Source organism: Drosophila willistoni, chromosome 3R, assembly GCF_018902025.1.
Source record: "Drosophila willistoni isolate 14030-0811.24 chromosome 3R, UCI_dwil_1.1, whole genome shotgun sequence".
NCBI lineage: Eukaryota > Metazoa > Arthropoda > Insecta > Diptera > Drosophilidae > Drosophila > Drosophila willistoni.
Window position 1 is genome coordinate 15,132,834 of NC_061086.1, and position 17,518 is coordinate 15,150,351.

The following is a 17,518-nucleotide window of genomic DNA, read 5'->3' on the forward strand; positions in this document are numbered from 1 at the left end:
TCAGATATAGTATATATAATTTCCTTATATATTTGGGCTTTATTCAAATGCACACACACACACGCACGAACACACAGATATAACGTTATATATGTATATGTGTATATATCTGTATTTTATATAGTATATATATTTATAGATAAACGTACATATAAATATATATAGTATAATATATAATAATTTCGCGCACTGGCCTTTTAGCCGCCTTGCTCGCGTTGCTCTATGCGCTCGACTGACAGCCACAAAATTTTTCTCGACATTTTCCCCGCAATATAACCAGCAGCAGCAACAGCAATGAAAATGAAGAAAATCCGCTGAATATCATCATCATCGTTTTGGGTTGGCGCTGTCTCTGCCGCTCCCCTGACTTCTCTCTATTGCGGCATTGTTATCCTAAAAATAAAAGCATTTTCCTCTCTCTCACACACACACACACACACACACACATAAGACACGGAACGCACGATCCTAGGAGTATCTCTCGATTTCGATCTCAGTCCCATCCCAATATCCGTGTAAATGTATCTCTCCCTCGCGTTAGCTCTCTCATTTGCCTTCTTTTAATACCATGTACCCATAGGGTGAAATGGTACATTAAAGTCGCCCAAATTCTTAGAAGTAAGCTTTTCCGACCTCATAAAGTATATATATTCTTGGTCAGCATTAATAGCTGAGTCGATCTGGCCATGTCCGTCCTTCCGATCATCCATTCGTCCGTATGAACACGTAGATTTCGTAGACTATAAGAGCTAGAGCCACCAAATTTGGTATTTAGACTTGTATACCTACGTAGCTACGGTAATCAAGTTTATTTCAAACTTCCGCCACGCCTACTTCTGCCTCCGCAATTTAAATAAAACTGATTCTTTCTAAAACTAACAAAGTTAAAATCTCCAAATTTAGTACGTAGATTGGTTTAGAATGCACGCAGATTATGACTAAATTGCCTTTCGCCAATTAAAAAGACATACAAAGAAAATCTGAAATATTTTTTTACCTTTAGCATGGTATACCGAAGTCGACGAGACGACTTACTTACTTCATTTTTATTTGTCTTGTGTTCACGTGCGTGTGTGTTCCCCCAAGAAACTAGGAGCAGGGCGCGTGCCATGGGCATTCTAAGTAGTAAGTAGTATGTGTGAAACGATCGCAATCACGATCGTGCATATAGATTCTTTGTTGTTGTTTTATTTTTTTTGGGGTGTACATATATTTGGCTATACATATGCGTGTATGTATGAACTATATACATACAATGTAAACATTTAGAGAAAAAGTCTACTCTGGTGGGATGTGTGATGCAGCCATTGATTTATTTAGATATCATTTGTTTTCACTCTATGTCGATTTCTATATGTATACAAACGTGTAAAGGTCAGTTGAGTGCGATAAACAAGTGCAATACAAAATAAATGAACAAATTCGAATTCTAAGTAACAAAGAAACAAAGAATAATTACAAATATAAATGACACGATCCGTAGGATATCGAGAAAAAAATTCACATTAATCATGAACTGCTTATATATATTCCTCTGCATCACTACTGCGAAAGTTAAACGACTTTGTGATCTAATTTGCCAGAACTATGTCTTTTATTATGTAAATTTCTTACGCAAATAAGTTTTTCTGATTAAAACTCTTTTTTTTGCCGATCTAGGACAGGAATATGACTGCGAAATGGTAAATTTTTTGCGCCTTTATGTATGCTATTGTATTATTCCAGACCAAACAACTGTACAAAGACATCTCAAGCTCACAGACATTTCGCAAGGGTATAAATAAGGGAAAAAAGGGAGCGTTCTTTGTTAAGTTCAACAATCAGTAATCAAAACTCAGAGAGACATGGAGAATGTAACTTGGCACACTACATTCTTAGGGTCAACACACACACAATGACAAATACTTATACTTATTGTTGGTCTTTCCATCAGCCCGGGATTGGTTAGTTGGCTGCTTGGCTCCATCGCTTCGTTTCATTTGCAAGTCCAACAACATTAATCAACAGAGTCAAGCTGGTAAATACATACACGTACACGGACGAAGAATTAAGCAAGGGAGTCTTCCAACTATCTATCTATACATAGATGTCTGTTTACCAGGCCTATTCCTACGTGCAGTTTACATTTGCATATGCAAAAGCGTGCAAAATATTTCAAAGCTAATCATCGTTGAGCAAACATCAAGGAGCTGACTCCTGTCTCTGATCATAATGATGTTCCAGATGATGATAATAATGATGATGACAATGATGAGCAGTAGTGAAATGCATTATATAACCTTTTTTCAAGTGCCTGTTCAAACACTAAATATTGCATTATGCCAAGTTTATCACCTTTTAGTTGAGGCCAGAGCAAATATTTGCCAGACCGACAGACAGGCAGACAGTGTGGCAAGGTAGAGCAGCAGGAGGCACCATCAAGTAGTGTGTGCCCCTTGACTATTTATCAAAATGCTGGCATTGACTAGGCTAACCCAGTTGAAGCCCATTTCCGTTGAGACAAGTTGGATAGATGGCGCGGCAGGGCCGGATGTACCGAAGAAATGGAGCAATGCCAGAAGAAGAAGAAGGTGTAACTGAAACGGAGGGAGGTAGAGAGGGACTGAGTCTAGGAGATGGTCTCTGTAAGTCACCTTAATGGCATAAATTGAGCTTATATAATTTCCTTGCACGCCATTTTCTTGTCGGCATGGCTGACTTTATAATCAAAAATCAGACATATAGAAGCTCGTATGTACCTCGTATGTACTAGTCTGCATATATGTATATACGTACATATAGACCATCAAAAACGATCAACCTACTTAAGATGCCAGACTTGATGCACACACACACACACATGCAACAGCAAAAAGTCACTCAAAACGAAGGGAAAGTGAGAAAGCAAGGGTAAACCATGGCAAAAAAATATATAGGAAGGAGGTCCGTCTCTCTACGATGGGCGAAACGCGACTATATATACACACACACACAGTGTGTAGAGCCAAAAATAAATGCGACATTGCTGGAATTTTGCAGTTACCGGAAATGCCATGTTTTCCTTATACCCTATTGCTATTGCTCTCTTGTTGGTTCAATAATATGGGTGTGCGTGTGTGCGTGTGTGTGTTGTGGGGGTGCTCATAAATCGTTGAAACTTTCGCTTGAATCCACCGAAACGCATAACTTAATAGTTTGCCATAAAAGTGAGCCTCGGCCTTTTTCTATGCCACACGCGTTTATTAAAAGCTTAAGTTTGAGCGAATTTGAAAAGTTTTACCTTGCTTACATACCTCTCCCTCCCTTCCCCTAGCCTAACACACACACACACACGCTAGCCGGCACACGTTGCTCTTTTTGCACACCTTGCCTCCTGCCCTACTCCTCCGCCCATAACTACATCATTCCATTCATTTTATTGCAAGCGGCAAATTTGCTTACACGTGAATGGGAAGCAACTACAAAATGGCCTCACATTGCAACTGCCTCGCAGGTGCCTCTATGTGTTTGTATGTGTGTCGACCATTTACACGTCGCACGTGACGTAATTGACTTTGCATGATGAAGCGCGTTAAATATGTTGTCACCCAACATTTTCAATTTAATTTTTTCTTCTTCCAGAAGCCTTGCTAATTACAGTATGACCCAGTCGGTACTAATGAAAGTGTGACAAATTCTTGGACTAAGTTAATCATGGACACACAAATAGAGGCACATGCCTTTAGTTGTAATTACATTATTTCCTTATAGCTTGGATAGTTAGAATTAGATACCTTTTAGTAATGGAATTAAGAAAATAAACTAAAATGTTGTTGCTGCTGCAGTATCCCTTCAGCAAGGACACATAACTTCATTACTTTAATCTGCGAACGATCTGTATATACTTGACATTCAAACACTTTGGTTTCTGTCCTAACTAAAGTCTTTAATTACCTATCTAAAGTATTCAATTACCTCGAATTCGAATGAGTTTCTAGCTTGATGGCTTAGTAAATAGACATTGAATCTACATATATTGCAATGAGAATGTTAACAATACATCTTAACATCTTAATTAGTACACACTTAGACTAAAACTCATTCAGAGATCTTTTAATTGATCATTAACCGTTGTTGGGACTGAAAAACTCGTAATTATGCTCATCGACAAAGTATATTTAATCTGAAGATGTCCGCACTTCATTCTACCCTTTAGCAACTCATTAAAAAAAAGCAACAAAAACAAAAACATCTGGCTTTCAGTCATTTACTTAATTAAGTTGTCGTTGTGTTGCGCTTCATTTTGTAGCCCGCGCCTGTTTTATGTATTATTTCTCTTGTGGCCAAGTTAGTGTCGGCTGGGTTGGCGACCAACTTTTGCCCACCATTCAAGCGGACCACAAATGCCAGGCGCGGGGATTTCGGTGGTAAAGGGAAAAGAGGGGCATTGGCATAATTTACGGTTGTAATTGTCGTATGTTGTTGGTTTTACTTTTCTCTCTTTTTTTTTGCTGGTTGAGTGAGTTGTTGTTGTTGCTATTGCAACTTTCTTGTTGGCCTAGGTTGGGCTGGGCTGGTCTGGTCGTCGGTTGTCGTCTCGTCTGGGTTGAGTTTGGGTGCTCTGTGTGACACATGTTGAAAGTCACGCGCTTCACTTGACGTAAATTGCTTGCGGCAACCACTTAATCAGCAACATTTGTACTCCTTCTGGCCACCAAGAAGAAAGTGCTTATACTTTTTTGTGCAGTTAGAATGAAAATAAAAAGAGGACACCACACGGCGTATACGTAATCTTTCTCTAAGGGTTTTTGTACTCCGAATTTGAAACCAAAGAATGAACACTTTTTTGTGTGAATTCACAACGTGTTAGTTTTGAATTGTCGTTTTAAAGCAAAACCCATTTTGATTTACATTTAACTATGATGCACAAAAATATATATGTATATAGAGTAGGTATAATAAAATTTTGTTGTTTTTTTGGGTGCAAAAATGTTCTTGTGGTATTTATTTCAATATAAACAAAAACATAAAACATTGCTTTCCAGTAGTCAGACACAGACTTGGCGCCGTGTCCGGTCAACATTAATAAAAACCCACAAAAAAAAGAAAAAAAAAACAAGGAAATAGACTTTTTATATACAGAGCAATCATGACATAGTTTTTACGATGCAATCTGAAATATATGTGTATATATATTTCACTTATTGCCATCGAGCTTTTTCCTTAGACCGCCCCGAAAAGAAAAAAAAAAAGAAGGAAAATCAAAATGAGAGAAGGAAATGGTGGAAATGGTAGAGAAATGGAAAATGTTATATACAATGTTGCACAGGCGTTTTCAGCAGTTGTAGAGTTATTTCTTGTTAATTGGAAAAGTTTTCTTTTTTTGAAAACTGCAAATTGAATTTGCATGCATCATTGAGAAAATTCCTCATTAATTTTAAATTTTCATTTGTTTTTTGCCAATTAGTTTGAAAGAATCTTGATGCACGCATTTTTCGTTGAAAAGAGAAAGAGAGAGAGAAAGTGCAAAAGGTAAAGAAGAAAGAGAGAGAGAGACACACAGACAGACTGCTTTTCTGCGTTTTGCCTTTCGAGCTGTCTGTCTTAATTGAAGGTCGTCGAAAATGGTGGCATACTTAATTTTTTTTTTGTTTTTTTTTGTAATTTATTTTTATTTCATTTCATTTAGCAAATTGTAAGCAAATTGCCTTATATATTTATTTTGCTTTAAGCACATTTAAATGCGTGGCACTTGGGGTCTCTAACGATGTGGATTTGGATGGATACATGCCACTAAGACGCATGTAATTAAAATGCATTTTTAAGTTGTTTTGCGCTGTTCGTTCTTGTTTCTGTTTCTCTTTCTCTTTCTCTTTCTCTCTCCCTATCACTCTCGCTCTCTGGTTGTTGAAAAGGCCATACCTTGACGTTTCCATGCCCTGGCCAAAAGGTGCTTTTGGGGAGGGCGTGTAGAGCAAAGGAGCGTGTACACTGTACACACACAGTTTGTGCAACTGTTGTTGCCATTCAGTTCAGTTCAGTTCAGTTTTTGTTTTTACGCCAAAGTGCCTTTTCAACAAAAAATATATATGTATGAATAAAAATATGAAAATATTCTGAGAAATGTTGAAAAACTTATTCCTTTTTTTTTTTTGGTTTAATCTACAAGGGAGAGAAGCAGCGTTGAGTTGCAATAACTTTGTGTAGCTAAGGGAAAGGCATTGTGCACCAAAAAATAGGGAGTAGCTCATATATTCGATATTTTACGAGAACGACTAAAAGAATTTTTAGAACACATACACATATATGTACATATTTACATGGGCACTTTAAACACTTTATTGTTTTATTTTTGTATTGGATTTTTTCAGTGTTTCTTTGATTTACAAAGCAAGCAAGCATATAATAAATGCTAATTAACGAGAAATAATGCAAAATAAACTAGACAAATGAGTGGCAGTGAAACTTTTCGCCACTCAAATATATGTATAAAGAAGACATGGACGTAGGCCACCCCCAGCTGCTGTTTATAAAAACAGGAAACAAATAAGTTTTTAAATAGGTTTTATAAAACAGTTTAGATTACGACCTTTTTGAAATTTAAGCGAAGCCTCAACATTTAAGCCGGCTCGAAGATTAAACTATGCTAGAAAAAAACTCTAGAATTGCAATGGCTTACCATTTCTTACCATGCTTAAATCAGCTGAGAATTTCAACTAAATCAAGCGAAAAAGTTAGGCAAAGCTTACAATGTCAGAGTCCATCTTTTTGTGGTGCCTCTGAAATAATCTTCTTCTAAAGATTGTCTTTGAGTCGATTTAAGTGAAAGATTTGATTTATTAGGTCTAATGATAAACTTGAAAAAGTTTTCCTTTGGAAAATCTTGATTTTCATAATTTTTGGGGCTTTAGATTTATGTATATGATTACTTGCTAAGAGATTTTGATTATTTGTATGTATTTTATGCTACTCAAATCTATTAAATGCTTATTGATCAATCAATTACATGTTGGTAATTTCCACATATGTATATCTATTTGAATTATTAAGCATCATTATTAGCAGGAACTTATTAAGCGTAATGAATATATTTAGTATGTTGATGTCTTTTCTGTGGCATTGTGGGTGGAAGGTGGCATGTGGCAAGTGGCAAGTGGCAAATGGCACGCATATTAAGCGTTGCATAAATTTAATATGCATTTCAATATTAATTGCTTTATTACCGCTAGAAGGGAGTTAAATAACTGCTGCGGTTTGCTTTTTTTTGGGTAAATGATATACATATCAGGGCAGACATTGCGCTATATAAGTTTGTTTTTTAATAACATTAGAGAATTTAATATATACACAATTTGCAGATGATACGATCTACAAATGGAATTAAGAAAGGAATGATTTAAGTATCCTGCAATTTGACAAGTTTAATTGCAAGACTTAAAACATCATAAGCTAACATCTCAAAGCAGGGAAAATACTGTTTTCAACTTGCCTGACAAATAACCAAATTGTTTGTTTCATGATTGCCCTCCTCTCTCGGCCAAATCAAAGCCAAAGGCTTCATATTCATATCGTTCAATCTATCATTTCACGAATGGAAAAAATTGCATGTCAATTTGTCTACCGGCAAAAAAAAAAACAAACAAATAGGAAAAACATCATGCACTATTTTCTCTTCGATGCCAATGGCCTAAAAAAATTTCAAATACCAATCCAATGTTTAGAACAATGGCAACAATATGACCATGTCCATCCAGACAACTAACGCATTGCCTTCTCCTCTTCATTTGTTGTAGATGGAAATGGGTTTTGGTTTGTTTTTAACAAAATATTTATGTATTATAGCTAACATAAAAAGATGTTAATTACCAAGAATGCGAAGGCCAGATGGTATCCTATTGTTGAAATCAAAGCGAAATGAAACAAAACGATACGAAACGAAACGATACGAAAAGACAATATCATAAAACAATTCCCAACAACCATAACAACCGACAGAAAAGAAAAACAAACCCGAAACAACAACAACGAAATCTATGACAATTTAGTTTAACAGAAACAGCAAGAAATGAAATTAAGGAACTCAAACTATTCAAAATATTGCTATTACGAATATAGGAATACACTCTCTGGACATTTTCTGGGATTCTGATTAAATCATATGATCTATTTACAATACAATCCATTTACAACTTGGTAAATATAACTCATTATGTTGAATGAAAATCGTTATTTGGCTACTATACCAAATACCAAATATACCTTTAGTAAGAGTATAAAAGAAAAAAAAATCTGAATTAATGGATTTTAGTTATGGCAGTAGAGTAAAGAGTGTAGGAGGAGAAGGAGGAGGAGGAGGAGGTCGGTCATGACAGCAAATTTTCATATTTTTGGCGCAACGCAGGAAACGGAAAACAGAGTGCAGAGGAGAGCACCAACACACACACACACACACAGATAAAGAGACGGAAAACAGAGAACAGAAAACAGAACAAAAGCCAAAAAGCCAAGAAGGAGGCAATGGCCAAGGCGGAAAAGTTGTATTAGTTAGCTGGTCGGTTGGTCGGTTGGTTAGCAGGTTTTTTGGGTATTTCTTCCTGGGGCCTGGGGGTTCTGCGTTCTGGTCGAATTGTGCGAACTTTTGTCACTCGTTGACGCTGCTGCCTGGTTCGACAGTTTTTCCAGCTGTCAAACATTTAAAATAATTTCATGTTATTTTTAAATAAAAGAAATATCTCTAGCAAAACTCAGAAGCAAGAATCTCCATAGCAGCAGCAGCAGCAGCAGCAGCTGTGACCAGAGTGTCGCCCCATTGACGTTATAATCAAAAATCAAATGACGATGTTGTCTCCTCTTGGCAAAAGCCAAAATACGTTCAAAGTGTGGGAGAGCTGAGGAGATTCGGAGTAAGTGTCGGGCCAACAGAACAGAAAATACAGCCATCAATGTAGGTCAGTCCGAAAATAAATTGAAAAAGCAAAAAAAAAAAATTTAGTCAATAGAATAAACAAGGAAAATAGTCATAGAAGAACAAATCTACACTCATAAATTCTTAAGTTTTCCATTCGAAGTGAAAAACTCTTTGCAATATGGACCAAATAACATTGTATTTGAAATGTTTACTCATCAAAAAAACTAAATGATATATTTTCATAATGTAGATAATTGGCTCATCGCTTAATTGGCCTTTAGATTTTAAGACCGTTGTGGAAATAGAGGGCGTGTTAGCCACGTTACCAACGTTTGTCACTAATTGTAAGTAAAAATGCATGAGAAAATACCTAGGGAAAGCCAAGTGCCTTGAGAAAAGTAAAAAGTTTTATTACTGCTGTACATACAGATATATATATGTATGTATGTATATCTAGACTTTATAGTGGGCGTGACTGACAGCAATGCAGCAGCAAATGGATTAAGAAGTCGTTGCCGTTACTACAGCAACAGTAAAAGGAAAGGCAAAACTAACAATAAGACGACAAATGCGTTTGCTTTGAATGGAGATGGTATGGGAGATGCAATAGTTTGGATTTGCTTTGGATTGAATTGGATTGCGTGTCTCTGTCTCTCTCTTCCTCTCTCTCTGTCTCTATAAACAAGTGTTGATAAGTCCTAGGACCAGACGAAGCCGAAACGCAACCCAATTTACTGTTGAAAAGCAGCTTGCTTAAATGGGATTACATGAAAATTTTGTGGGTTTTGGGAGTTGAATGCTTTCAAAATGACTCAATGATACCCGTAGTAGTAGTAGTAGTAGTAGTGGTCGTAGTTGATTTTGTTGCAACTTCTCTCCTTGTGGCTGGTTGCACTGATTGCAATTTGTTTGCTTGTTTGTTGTCGGTTGGTTTCGGGTGTAAATTCTAAAGCTAAGCTAATTATATTCCATCTAGCGGTAACCCACGGCGTATACGTAATTTAATAAAGCCCTTTTGGACATGCCAAGAATTGTATTTAAATTGCATTTCCATATCCATCCATTGACATATGTAGATGTTCAAGTGATGGTGGTGTGTCTGTGATAATTGATCTTGAATGGAATTGCAAGTGCCATCTCAATTGTAGCCGAAAAAACCCAGCATTTTATTTTATCATCAACCCGGTGTGTCAACCATCACTCAATCATCAGTCACCCAAAAGCCACAGCGAATGCAGAAAAAGCAGACACAACAGAAAACACGCAAAGTGCAAAAGGAAATGCCTTGTTTGTTATTTTTCTTTTTGGGTAAGGAACATTTAATCAGCAGTAAACCGACTGCCACGCCCATCAAACAGGAGAAAAACATGTCGAGGATTGCATGCGGCATGTCTTAACCTTTTACTATGTACATACATACAAACTTATATCCTTGACCCGAATTAGATGTTCATTCCTCTTTCGTTTTGAGGCGGTTGTCCTGGAAATGTTTCTTGCAGGTGGAATTAGTTCCGTACCGCCTTTTCGATTTAGTAGCATAAATATATTTTACTCACAATTTGTGACCAAAACTATGCGACAGCTAGCACTAACATTGCCAGCATTTACAAGATAGCCTTGACCGATATTTAACTACCAAACACCAACATACACAACAACAACAACAACAGAAAAAAAACCCGCCCCAGCAAATGACGAAAAAGTGGCACAAAATGTATGAAACTAAACCAAATACGACTCATGTATCGAAAACGGTATACTCTAAGGAGATGGCAATAAATTAGTTTCAATATTAGAGAGTTGGGTGGGACTCGGAAGGGACATAATTGAAAATTGGTAGTACCTACAAATTGAAGACCAAAAAAAGGTTAAATTTCTGATACATAATGAGATTTTCTTATTCATTTCCATTGCAGGGGGTTCGGAATTCTTTTTCATTTAATTACATTTTCTATGACAACGGTATCGTTTTAATGTTCTAACAAAGTTTCATGTCTAAATTGTCTGAAATTATTGGTCAACTTTGCGCTTTTGTTGTAGCAGCACCAGGCATCTATGTACATATGTAAGTCTTTGTCTAAAAGATCCATTTATGTCAAAAATACTGAGATACGATTAATAATTTAGTTACGGATTGTCTTGGTGAAGTCTTATTTTCTAAAATCTACTCAAAGTGTGGGTAATTGCAATTATAAAAACGTTTACTATAGACTGCACTTTGGAGCTATTAACACTTTTTGGCCATTCTCTTTGAGCCAAATTTTAGCTTAGAAATTTTGTCCTACTGGATGTCTGGGCCAATAAAAATCGAACAGAAAAAGAAATTATTAACTAGATGGTTGGCAAAATGCATTGAACTAATGTTTAAACTAATTAATTTAAGCTTAAGTCTTCAAAAAAATATAGTTCAAAGAAATCAGTATGGAAAAAAAGTATGCAACATTTTGTGGTTCTTTAAAAATCGGGATAAAACTATACAAAATCTGAGTTCTACTTTAGACCTACCAATGTTCTTGCCAAATTTCAGATCTCTAATATTCGAGATTTAGTTTATGCCGTAAGAGAAATGATTATAGGTTGGACGACCTTATTCATTTGCTCAGCTGTTTTGCTGTAGACAAGTACAAAATTGATCTAAAAATGAAAATACTTTTGCATACAGTAGTTTCTCTCTCTCTCTTTCGCGCAAAAAATCCTTAGTCATATTTTATGCACATTCGCACACACACACACATAGACACACTCGCATAAACCTTTTTAACAAATGGCATCAAATTGATTTTGCCACGCTAAGCATTTTAGGATTTTTGAGCCAAGAGGCAAAGGCAAGAGGCATCTTTTCCGCCAAAACCCAAACCGTCCCAACCCATTTTCCATAGCCACAAAACTTGCATGTTTGTGTCTGTGTGTGTGTGCATGTGAGTTTTGCATATTTACTGCATATACCCTGCCCCTGCCCCTGCTCTGCCCATGACCGTTGTATTATTTTATTTATATTTATGCAAGCGTTGTTTTTTCTCTCTTCTCCGTCCTGCCACCATGTAACCCATATATGTATACTAAGTACATACCTATATATATATAGGATATACCCTACATATGTATTCATATATGTGGCACATATATTTCGCATCTTTTTTTGATGAGCGCGCACGGCAAAAGTGGCTGCATTTTTTCTGCCCAGATTTAAAATGATTGCATGTGATGGAGGAGTTGAGGATGAGGTTGAAGAATGTAGGAGAAACCAGACGCCAACCACATACATATACATATGTAGAGTAAATTTTTTGTTTGGAGCATGACGTTGTTAATTTCATTGCTCGTTTTTTGGTTACCTGACTTACTATTTACCGGCATTATGATGTCACTACATCATAAACTGACTTTTAATCAAATTTTCACTGATTTTGTTGTTTTTTTTTTGTAGTTATTTTTTAGTCTGCAAACACTAAGTGATGTTTGAAAATTCGCTTTTCCTTTTTTAGTTTTAGTGTTGAACTGAATGATTCTAGAGTGGTTAGTAAAATTTTGCTGATGAAACAACTTCATAGATCTCAGAATAGCTGTAAAATTAAAAGACCTTTGACAAGATTTCTTATTTATTTTAAAGGGATTGTCCATACATATGTCCTTTACATAAAACTATTTCAAAAATTCACAATAAATACTTAACTCTAAATTCTTAAGACACATCAACTTCAGACCAAATGAATGCAGAGCAATTTTCTTCATTTTTTTCCTTTGCGACTTTCGGAAAAGTACAAAGAGAGAGAAAAAAGAGGGGGGGACTTAATAATGCGCATAAAAATGCATTCCTAGTGCATAGGTTCAGGACTAGGAAAAAAAATACACACAATTTCTGTGCAACTTCTTGAACTTTATGCTCAGGATAACAGAATAGCAACAAAGACATAAGGGCAACAAAAGGATGTCGATGGCTTCACTGCACACACACACACAACTCATTTTATCTCCTATGCGTCTCTTTGCTTGACTGACAGGAAGATGGCGCGCTGAAGTAAAAATGCATTTAGAAAAGAAATGAAAAAGAAGAAGATGAAGAAAAAAACAAACAAGAAAAGTTTTATTTGAGGAGGGCTACTTTGGGGTCTAAGGAACTCCCACAACACACCTTAAGGAGCTAACAAAGTGTATACAGTGTCTGCCTCTGGATGGAAAATTCTCTAAAGACCTGCTGAAACCAGCAATTGTGTTTGTTTTTTAGTCGGTTTTATGTGTGTGTGTGTGTGTGTGTTTGCGCGGGACTAGAGATGAAGGATAGTGGATTAAAGAAGGCGATGCTACGCCCCTCTTGGCTATGTTTAAATAAAATATTTTTCCTCACTTTATCTATTACTTAAAAATTCAATTTATTTTGACGAACCGCACGGTTGTAGGCAACCCTATGGAGTGAGAGAAGAAAAACGATGATGACTTTTGGGCAAACAAAATTCACTTAAAGCAAATCAAATTAAAATCAATTAAAATTAACAAGCAAAAACCAGGCATTCTAGCGCCCACCCACCCACCAACCAACCCACCTCTTACCATCGGCCATCAGAAGGCAAAAGCAAATTACGCGACGTCAGCGTCGACGTTGACGTTGCGACGTCAACATGCCAAAAGCATGAATCATGCAGAACGGGTAAAGCGCGGTACTAAGTAAATTGAGTCGCTTGTCGTTTGATAAGGGCAGACGTTTGGGCAACTGCAACGGTCTTGCTCTAACAAATAATGAACTTGCCAGTAAATAGAGAGGGAAAGAGATTGAGAGCGAGAGAGTGATATGTGCTGAGAGAAAGAGCAAAGCACATTTCTCACACAGGTAGCGGCGGCACTCAATTGGGGTTATTGTGTGCAAATATTTAGCACTTTTTCTTTAGCACCTTATCGGCCGATATATGTGTGTACACATACATACAAACAAACAAAAGACTTTTATCATAAGAATGTCATGTGTGTAGAGATCAATTTTTATTTACTGCACAAAGTGCACGAAAATTTCAGATTACATATTTTTGCTAATTTCAGGAAACATAATTGGTAGATGGATGGATTTTGATCAAACCTGAAAACAAAGGAAAAATGGCAAATCTAGCTAGATATAACCTAAAAACCTGCCCTTTTTGAGAAAGTGGGCCAAAATTAGCTCCGAAATGACCAAAAAACTCGTAGCAAACCGGCTAAGAGATGTTTTAACACAAATGGGTCGAATAAGCTTTGACATAGAATTGTTCTTTTTTGTAGTTTTTAAAATTGAAATTAAATTTAATAAATGAGGATTGTGTCCTTAAGTTTAAACATTAACCATCATAACTTACATACATACATAGCCCCCAAAATAAATTATAAAAGGGATCGTTTAGTACTGTTACAATACGCCACTGTCCTCCTGTGAGTAAATGCATGTAATTACAGGAGACACACTAATGTATGTATGTAGATATGCATTTACCGCAAGTCACAATTCGATGCCGTTTTCCTATTCAACCGTTTCATTGAGCTTCTCAATAGGCTTTTGTGTGTATGAGTGTACATACATATGTATGTACATATGTGCTCATGAGTTTTGAGTCACCGCAATACTTTTTAAATGAATTCACTCATCATCAAACACCAAGACAAAAGTCGCCCACACATAAAACTTACACACACGTAAACGCGTACATATGTATGTTGTATGCACAGTGGTTTATAGCTTAATTCCATTGAACATTGGTAAAATAAAAATTGGTAGATGTTTTATGGTATAATATGGCTTTTCACAGGTACAAATAATTTCTGAACCACTGTAAGTATGTTCATCTTTACAAGCTGCATGAATGAAGGTGTAATGAATGCAGACTGAAAATGAAAAATTAATTAAAAACCTGGCGCCAACGTTGTCGTAACTCATCCATAACCGTTTTTTCTTTTTGTCTAGACCCAAAAGCGAATTTTGCAACCAAAACAATACAAAACACTTTTCGAAAATACCAGAATTATAAATTTTAGCTTTTTATTTTACTTTTCGCCAGAACACTTTCGAAATGCCTTAGTTGGAAACAACACCGCCGCCGCCACCGCCGCTGACGCCACCGTAAAATATTTTCAAAAGAAACGGCAAGCAAAGGCTCAAGCCAAACGTCACAAAGCAAGTTAAGCTTTCCTCACTTCCCCCCCATCCCGCCTGACCAAACTCCCCACAGCCCACAGCACGCTTAGCTGAGCATATGACGCGCTTTTGAAGCTCGACTTGAAAAACATTAGCGTAGGAGGTGAAAAGAGAGAGACACCGCAAGAGAGTGACTGACTGACTGAGCTGTTCACGTCATCGTTTGACGACGACGACGAAGAAACCCAAACCAAAACCACTTCGTCGTTCGCATATATGTGAGTGTGTGTTGGTGTTGCTTTTGCTGTTGGCGTCGACAATGTCTTTGCTCTCGGGGGCTGCTGCTGCTGCTTTACAAATTTTTGTGTGGTTGCTGTGTGTGGTTGTGTGCTGCTGCTGTTGCTTTTGTGTGGGTGGCGCTTACAAGACTGTTTGTTGCACATTCACAATAGACACACACAGGCCGCACAGTGGCAGTGACAGAGGCAGAGGCAGCGCAGCTGTTGCTTTGTATATGTGGCTTTGGCAACGATGTTTCATAGAAATGCTTCGTTCCGTTCTTGGTTCATCCTCGTCACCGTCCCCTCTATATAGTGACAATGGAGGAGCAGCCTCTCTACCCTTCCTTCCGATTTCTATAAAATTGAAATGTAAGAATGTCGTCGCGCTTACCGTTAGCACTGCGACAACCTTGCAAAGGGCAAACAATTGCCACAAAACCAAAAAATTGTTCTTCTTTAAGCTGGAACACCGATTCCAAAACACTCTTTTCACAAATTTTAAAGGTTTTTAGCATCTGTAGAAATCTTAGAATGTTACTTCTTATTTTGTGAGAATTCCCCCATTTCTGTCACGTGTTGCAGGCACTTTGCCGCTTTAAAATTTAAATATACCTTTTGGCTACAGTGTATAATTATGTATAATAGTAATAACGTCGCACAGCAACAACAGTGGACACTAAAATAACTATCGAGAGTCGTCATCGTGGTCGCCGCCGTCGTCGTCGTTGTTGTCGTTGGGCTATGACAGTAAGTAGCTTAAAGTCGTAATAAATAATAGTAATAAGGCAACAACTACAAACATGCGCAGTTGACTCTATGAAACTAATTGCAGGCAAAATGAGCAACATAAATTTACGTCTTATGGCCAAAAACTGAATATAATGTGCATCTGTACGTACACAAATATGTCATACATACATACACACATATGTACATATATATGTTGTTATTTATCGTATATTTACATATGTATATGTTTACACTTGTGGCAAAATTATTAGGTGTAAGCCCCAGTAGTTGGAAAACGTCTCGATCAAAACTATGAAAAAAGGTTTTATAATCGGAAAACTGATTCTGAAAGATTCTTCGTACTAAAATAAAACAATAAAAACCGCAAATAAACAAGAAAAAAAGTTAACAACTCAACTTAAAACCCAACATTTTCTATAATTCTGCTTTTAAAATTTAAATGTATTTATTGTGTATATACTAAAACGGATATGATAATAGGCGGATCTTGGAGGGGGATATGAGGAAAATTTGCTCCCAAAAGTATGCAATAAGCCGAAAAAGAATTCGATTTTAAAACATAAAAAAGTTTTAAGAAATTATGCGGATGGAAAAAATTCTAAAATGAAGCATGGCATGTACACAATTTTTATGTAACAAGGCGTACGAAAAGTTATAAACTTTTCGCAAGTATTGAACACTTCCAGCCTATTGCATACTGAAAGTAGTGCTTTTCTCCCATTTAACAGTCCTAGATCTGCCCATGCGAATTTTAGACTTAATATAGTCTTTAAAGAATTGTAGCGTAAACCATAAGTAGGAGTGGAGAAGGTCCAACAGAATCTCACATAATTAATTGTCATTTAATTAATACATGTCCCCCAATACTAGAAATGTTTGAGGCAGATATGCTTAAAAAATAAAAGCACTAAATAGTTAGTTTAATGAAAAATATTGCCTATTGCAAATATATTTCATAAAATAGTTCAAATTGTTCGGTTATAATATTTTAATCATTTCCAAAGCCTTAGGCTCACACCTACATACATATTATTTTGGCCACATGCTTACACATACATACATACATACATGTATGGTATGTACATTATTTTTAAATGCCATCGACACACAGTCTCTCAATCTGTGAGTGTGTTAGGAAATTTTAGTTTAGTTCCATACGGTTTTTTATATTCAGATTTGTAATTATGAATTATTATTCATTTCGATTTTATTAAATTTGTTTAATTTTGAAGACAAAGACGAGGCCAATTTTTATCGATTGTGTTTTTCAGTTGGTCGAACTTCCGGCTAAAATCAAATTCAGTTACTCATTTTCGAGGGTATTTAAAATCAGCAGAGAGGGTCATAAAAAAATTGGCCAACGATCAGCAGAGAGTGAGAGCGAGAGCAAGAGAAAGAGACCGTCAGCGAGTGGGCGACGCTTACGTCGCCGCCGGCGTCCCATAAAAATGTGTTGTTTATGCTTTTTGGCCAACTGCGGCTGGGCTAAGCGAGTAATTTTCGCGTTTAAAACATTTTTACATAAAC